Genomic DNA, 7,757 nt, shown 5'->3' on the forward strand with positions numbered 1-7,757 from the left:
GAAGGGGAGGAGGTCAGGAGGTGGGGGTGACTGTGTGATGGCCACTACGGGGGGCACTTGATGGGATGAGCACTGGTGTTATTATGTATGTTGGCAATTTTAACACCAATAAAAAATAAATTTATTATTAAAAAAATAAAATAAATAAAAATAAAAAGTAGGGAAAAGGAATAAAGGGGAAAGATTTCCAAAGTCATCAGCATCAGTTTCCACTACCTATGGGCCCAGCCCTGGCATTTCTCTCACCACACCTGTCCTTCAAATACACAGAGCCCTCTGGTTCTTGACTCTTCTGCATTTTCTCCGACAGCCCTTCCTGTCTTCAATTCCTTCCTGACCAGCACACACTCCATGGTCCACTACTTCAATTCTCTTGGCAACTACAGTTTTCTTGCCCAGGAAGGCTAGCTTTGTCAGCAAAACTCCAGCCATAAGGCAGTCCAACTACTCACCTTTTCCATTGGGGCTCATTGATTCACTTATCCTTGCACTAAAATTTTGCTCAATGCCCAAAGTATTCAGTCATCATATAAAGTAATAGTTTGTTCTGTTTTTGAAATCTGTGATCACCTGCTCTTGAGGACCTCATGGCTGAGCCATAAAATGCTAAGTTTTTTTTTTTTTAAGTAAGCACAGGACACTATGGATGCATGGAGAAGAGGATCTTAACTCTGTCTGGAGTAAAACAAGATTAGGAAAAGCTGCTGGAGGAGATATCTCAGATGAGTCAAAGAATAGTGAAAAAGAAGTAGACAGATAAAGTGGAGGGGGTGACATTACAGGCAGAGTAGATAGCCTAAGCAAAGGCCAGGAAGTGAGAACAGCATAGCAGGTGTGGGATGTGAAAAAGCAAGTCCATGTTGCTGAAGCATAAAGTCCATGGCATGGAGGGGTAATAATATTTCCAAACAAAAACTCAGGGTATATGGCCCCACTGAAGTGTAATGTTGCAAATCAGGAATGTCTCAGAAAATGCCAGGGATGATGTCACCAATATACTAGGTAGTTAGGGTACAATCTACTGCTTCTTCTATATACTTCTGTCCCTACACAACCTTTGACTCTTTGCTCAAAACCACCAGAAAACAAAACTCACATTGCAAACTTTTTAGAGACCCTCTCATGTTTAACCAAGTAGTATTTGTAACCATGAAAAATAAAAAATAATCTCATCATCCAACAGTAGGAGAGTGGTTAAATCAATGTGGTGCATTCAAATACACTATGCCATCATATTAGACTTTATTTAACAATAATAATATGAGAAAATCTTTGCAACCTAAAATAATTTTAGGTAAAGCAAGAGTGACTTCTATTTATTTAAAAAATAAGTCTTCATATATGTAGTAATGCAATATGGTATCATCATAGAACACATAAATAGAAATAGTTTCTCTAAAAAATGAAACTATGATCTCTGAAGATTTCTTACTGTTGTTTTTTGTTGTTGTTAATTTTTATTTTTATTACATACTTTTTAATTGGAGTTCAATTATCCAACATATAGCATAACACCCAGTGCTCATTCTATCAAGTGCCCCTTCAGTGCCTGTCACCTAGTCACCTCCACCCCCCACCCACCTCCCTTTCCACCACCCCTTGTTCATTTCCCAGAGTTTGGAGTCTCTCATCGTCTGTCTCCCTTTCTGATATTTCCCACTCATTTTTCTCCTTTCCCCTTTATTCCCTTTCACTATTTTTATATATATATATTTTTTAATTTTTATTTATTTATGATAGTCACACACAGAGAGAGAGAGAGAGAGAGGCAGAGACACAGGCAGAGGGAGAAGCAGGCTCCATGCACCGGGAGCCCGACATGGGATTTGATGCCAGGTCTGCAGGATCGTGCCCTGGGCCAAAGGCAGGCGCCAAACTGCTGCGCCACCCAGGGATCCCTATATTTTTAATATATTTTAAATAAATTTCCAAACCTCTAAAGAGTTAACCAAAAATGAATAAGCACACAAATACATATATAATACATATATATGTTGCATAAATGAAAGAAAGAAAAAGAAAGAAAGAAAGAAAGAAAGAAAGAAAGAAAGAAAGAGAAAAAAAGAAAAAAGAGAAAGGAGAGAGAAAGTGAGAAAGGGGGAGGGAGGGAGAAAGGAAGGAAGGAAAGGAGGGAGGACTAGAAAATAAATTCATCAAACTAAGTAAAAGGAAACAAACCACCTGAACAAAAATTGGATCAAAGTCATTCCCAGACATTTCACAGGAGATGTGCAGATGGAAAGTAAACATGATCTTCTGTTCCATACAAAATATCATTTGGGAAAAGCAAATACAAACATCAAGGAGCTACCACCACACCCCTATCAGAATGGACAAAGTGTTGGTGGGAATGTGAACTGGTTCAGCCACTCTGGAAAACTGTGTGGAGGTTCCTCAAAGAGTTAAAAATAGACCTGCCCTATGACCCAGCAATTGCACTGTTGGGGATTTACCCCAAAGATTCAGATGCAATGAAATGTCAGGACACCTGAACCCCGATGTTTCTAACAGCAATGTCCACAATAGCCAAACTGTGGAAGGAGCCTCGGTGTCCATCGAAAGATGAATGGATAAAGAAGATGTGGTTTATGTATACAATGGAATATTCATCAGCCATTAGAAACGACAAATACCCACCATTTGCTTCAACGTGGATGGAACTGGAAGGTATTATGCTGAGTCAAGTAAGTCAATTGGAGAGGGACAAACATTGTATGTTCTCATTCATTTGGGGAATATAAATAATAGTGAAAGGGAATATAAGGGAAGGGAGAAGAAATGTGTGGGAAATATCAGAAAAGGAGACAGAACATAAAGACTCCTAACTCTGGGAAATGAACTATGGGTGATGGAAGGGTAGGAGAGCGGGGTTTGGGGTGAATGGGTGACGGGCACTGAGGGGGCACTTGACGGGATGAGCACTGGGTGTAATTCTGTATGTTGGTAAATTGAACACCAATAAAAAATAAATTTATTATTAAAAAAATTAAAAAAAATAATAAGCACAGGGTTTCTTTCTAGGGTGATGGCAATGTTCTAGAATTAGATAGCAGTGATGGTTACACAATACTGTGAAAATACTGAAAACCATCAAACTATATGGTGAATTTTGTGTTATTTGAATTTTATCTCAATAAAAAAAATTGCAAATTAAAAAAAAAAAGAATGGCCAAAGTGCAGTACACTGGGACACTTGGGTGGCTCAGCAGTTTAGCACCTGTCTTCGGTGCAGGGCGTGATCCTAGAGTCCTGGAATCAAGTCCTCAGTTGAGCTCCTTGCATGGAGCCTGCTTCTCCCTCTGCCTGTGTCTCTACCTCTCTCTCTCTCTCATGAATAAATAAATAAAATCTTTCAAAAATCCAGTACACTGACACTAGCTGAAGTATGACAAGAAAATGAATTATTCATAATAGCCCCCAAATATATACCCTCTTCTCCACATGATCCAGATTTACACCAGTCATAAATTGTGTTAGTATTATACATTTTCTCCTATGAAGCATTATAATAGACCAGTCCAACTCTGTGTTATATATCCCCAAAATCCACAACCTTAGTATGATCATGAGAAACATCTGATAACTTAAATTCTGAGACATAATACCACACCAAGAATCTTCAACATACCCAAAGTCAAGAAGAACAAAGGAAGCCTGGAAAACTCACACACCGTAGGATGTATGTTATGCAACGTGGCTACTTGACTTGGATCTCAGAAGAAAAGAATGACAATGGCAAAACCCCGTGAAACCTGCCTAAACTCTGCAATCTCATTAATATTCAATGGACTGCAGTCCAGTTCTTTTTAAAATAGTACTACTGCGGTTATGCAAGGTACGAATAATCTGAGTGAAAGGTATGTGAGCATTCACTATACTGGATTTATATTTTTTTCCTGTAAATGTAAAGTTATTACAGAATATAAGTTTCAACCACAAACACATGAAAATAAAAGGATAAAAACATATCCTGTTCCCTTCTCTGTGTTTGCAAACCCCAAAGTTAACATTTGTGCTCTGATGAGTCCCAGCCCTGACTCTACAATTTTTCAAAACCAGTCCTTTGTCATTCAGTATTTTTTATTATTCTGTAAAGACAAGTATGAAAATAGTAATCACATGACCTGTCTTTCATGTAAATAGCTTATGGGTCTGGATGAATGACCTCCACAAGAGCAGCTAAGTAGGATCTCCAACATCTTATTATTATTAGAGAAAACCATTCAGAGTAGGCACAATGATGATCTCCAGTTCTGTCCAACATGACGTGCTTCCATTCATCCTGGTCCTCTCTCTGACAACTGAAATGTCCTACACACCAGACAACAAGCAAGTAGAGGCAGACTCCAGAAGGTATAAAAAGAAGGAAGACTTTCTACAAACCGCGACCATTGAAGAAAACACAGCAGTGAGTTTTCTGGGTTCCTTTATTTTTTCATTTTGTCCCTTAATGTAAAACAGGATGCTATAGAAGCCTCCAACTTCCAGAATGGGGAAAAAAACTCCCCCAAACTTAAAAAATGTCAATGATCGAGGTCAGAGAATCTGGAGATAAGTTGGCATGAGCAGAGGAAATATTTTGACAAACTTGCCCATCACCTACCCTCACACACTAATGAATTCCCCAACTGTGCAAATCTGCAGGTCTCTCAGCAGTAGTGAGCAAAGACTTGGTGTTTATCTCCTTCTTAGAGAAGCAAACAGTTCCCTACTACTCACTGCGTGTTGTGTTACTGGTTCAGGGGGGAGCTGAGCCTCAATCTCATGGGAGTATCAAGAAGTCTGGTCAAAGTGAGGCCAGTTGGAATAGTTAGCACTCCAGTTCTTCCCACCTATAATTATGGCAGTCCCTGGGAGAGTTCACCTCAACACCATCCTTCAGCCAGGAGACTGAATGGAATTTTACCAGAGAAAACTGGTCTGCGCTCCTGTACTCAGTGCTGGTGTCAGTGGTGCCACAGAGCAGCTGAGCCTGGACACCCACCTGGCATTAACACACTGAATAAGGGACTGAGAGGGAGGGGAGCTATTCAAGTAGTTGACCCCTAGTGTCAACGAGGCCAGGAAGCCCAGTGAGAAACTGAACATCCATTCTATGTGGCAGGGCTTCTCCATTCAGGCCTTTGCATCCCTCCTTGTCTCACTCCCTCACCTGATGTGATATAGGAGGTGATGGTCATTGCCCTATTTCCCTAAAGATGGAATCAGCAGCACAGAGAAGTGGAAATTAATGCTCCACATTCTCTGGGGCCACTGGGAAGCTGATATACACACTGCCTGGCCTCCTACTGCCCCCCAATGGGAAGATTCAAAGATAGGATTCAAAGGAAGAAAACTGGGGACCCAGGATCTCACAATATAATACTCCCAATCTCCAGGATCCAGTAGAAATGATCAGATATCAAGTTGAGAACCAAGAAAATCCAATCCTGAATGAGGAAGAAGATCCACTGCCTCTACACAAGGGCTACTCAGTTGTTGAAATGATAGGATAGATATTTCTAGGCAGCAATCATAAAATCCATCTGATGAGTGGCTACAAACACTCTTGGAATGAATGGAAAAGATAGAAATGCAGAATTGAAAGAGAAGTCATCAAAACCAATCTGAATGAAAAGTATAGAACTAAAAAATACAATAGATGAAATGGATACAGAAAAGTCTCTGCACAAACTCAAGAATAGGGATCCCTGGCTGGCGAAGCAGTTTGGTGCCTGCCTTTGACCCAGGGCGCGATCCTGGAGACCCGGGATCGAATCCCACATCAGGCTCCTGGTTCATGGAGCCTGCTTCTCCCTCTGCCTATGTCTCTGCCTCTCTCTCTCTCTTTCTCTCTCTCTCTGTGACTATCATAAATAAATAAATAAATAAAAATAAAAAATAAATTAAAAAAAAACAAACTCAAGAATTGGTCACACTTATTTGTTGTTTGTTTATTGAAAGCACAAATGGGCTACATCCCTTCTGCATAATTACTACCACCATGAATAGTCTCCTGATTCTCTCACCAGGGGGAGCTGTGCACCTGCTCAGAGCTGGCAAGGCCTGAGACCAACTGAAATGGTTCCACCTGACTGGATTCTGCACCCCTGCTCACTGCCTGAGTGAAAGGTGACAGCAGCTGCTTCCTCCCAGGAGACAAACTCAGAGGCCTTACCAACCCCAGATGTCCTCCTGGGAGGGAAACTACTAGCTGGGCTGAGGATCCAGAATCAAATGGAGTTAGGTGCCCATATTTGTGTAATGAATGATCAATCACATCCTTGGAGGATATCACATACTTTGTAAGGATCATTAACCAATATAAACATTCTGGAAAAGGTTCTCCTTCTCTAACATTCTAGGTAAAATCATGTCACACCCAAAGAAGGTCTGTTGAGGTTCTAACCCACAGGAATCAAGAATATGACTTTATTTGAAAATAGGATTGTTACAGATGGAATTAGATATGATGAGGCCATCCTGGGGTGGGCTGGCCTCCTAACCCAATATGACTGGTGTCATTCTAACAGGTCAGCCCTATGGAGACAAGGAGGTCTCCATGGGAAGAAGACGGCAGAGGTTAAATTTTAGGGGTAAGATAGGGAAAGTCTTCAAACCTCTAGTAGACATGGAAAAGACAAGAAAGAACTCCCCTACTGGTTTCAGAAGGAACATGGACCTACCCTGTAAGTTTTGAACTTCCAGCTTCTAGGATGGGAAGATGATACATTTCTGCTGTTAGGACATCTAGTTGGTGCTGCTTTGTTATGGTACCACTAGGGCAGTAATACCCTAAACAATAATATGGGTAAATATGGAAAATATCCATAATAAGTGCAGAAATACAAATTGAAAATGCAATTATTTCTCTGGAAAACTGTGTGGAGGTTTCTCAAGAATTAAAAATAGAACTATCCAATGACCCAGCAATTGCACTGCTGGGGATTTACCCAAAAGATACAGATACAGTGAAACGGCAGGACACCTTCACCCTGATGTTTCTAGCAGCAATGTCCACAATAGCCCAACTGTGGAAGGAGCCTCGGTGTCCATCGAAAGGTGAATGGATAAAGAAGGTGTGGTCTATGTATACAATGGAATATTACTCAGCCATTAGAAATGACAAATGCCCACTATTTGCTTCGACGTGGAGGGACCTGGAGGGTATTATGCTGAGTGAAATAAGTTAATCAGAAAAGGACAAACATTATATGGTCTCATTTATTTGGGAAATACAAAAATTAGTGAAAAGGAATAAAGAGAAAGGAGAGAAAATGAGTGAAAATATCAGTGAGGGTGACAACACATGAGAGACACCTAACTTGGGGAAATGAACAAGGGATAGTGGAAGGGGAGGTGGCGGTTTAGTGTGACTGGGTGATGGGCACTGAGGAGGGCACTTGGTGGGATGAGCACTGGGTGTTATGCTATAAGTTGGCAAATTGAAATCCAATAAATAAAAATTTAAAAAGATGTGGTCTATGTATACAATGGAATATTACTCAGCCATCAGAAACAACAAATCCCCACCATTTGCTTCAACGTGGGTATTATGCTAGGTGAAGTAAGTCAGTTGGAGAAGTACAAACACTATATGGTTTCACTCATACAGGGAATATAAAAAATAGTGAAAGGGATTATAGGGGAAAGGGAGAAAATGAGTGGGAATATCAGTGAGTTTGACAGAACATGAGAGACACCTAACTCTGGGAAACAAAAAAGGGGTAGTGGAAAGGGAGGTGGGTGTGGTGATGGGGTGACTGTGTGATGGGCAC

Source organism: Canis aureus, chromosome 27, assembly GCF_053574225.1.
Source record: "Canis aureus isolate CA01 chromosome 27, VMU_Caureus_v.1.0, whole genome shotgun sequence".
NCBI lineage: Eukaryota > Metazoa > Chordata > Mammalia > Carnivora > Canidae > Canis > Canis aureus.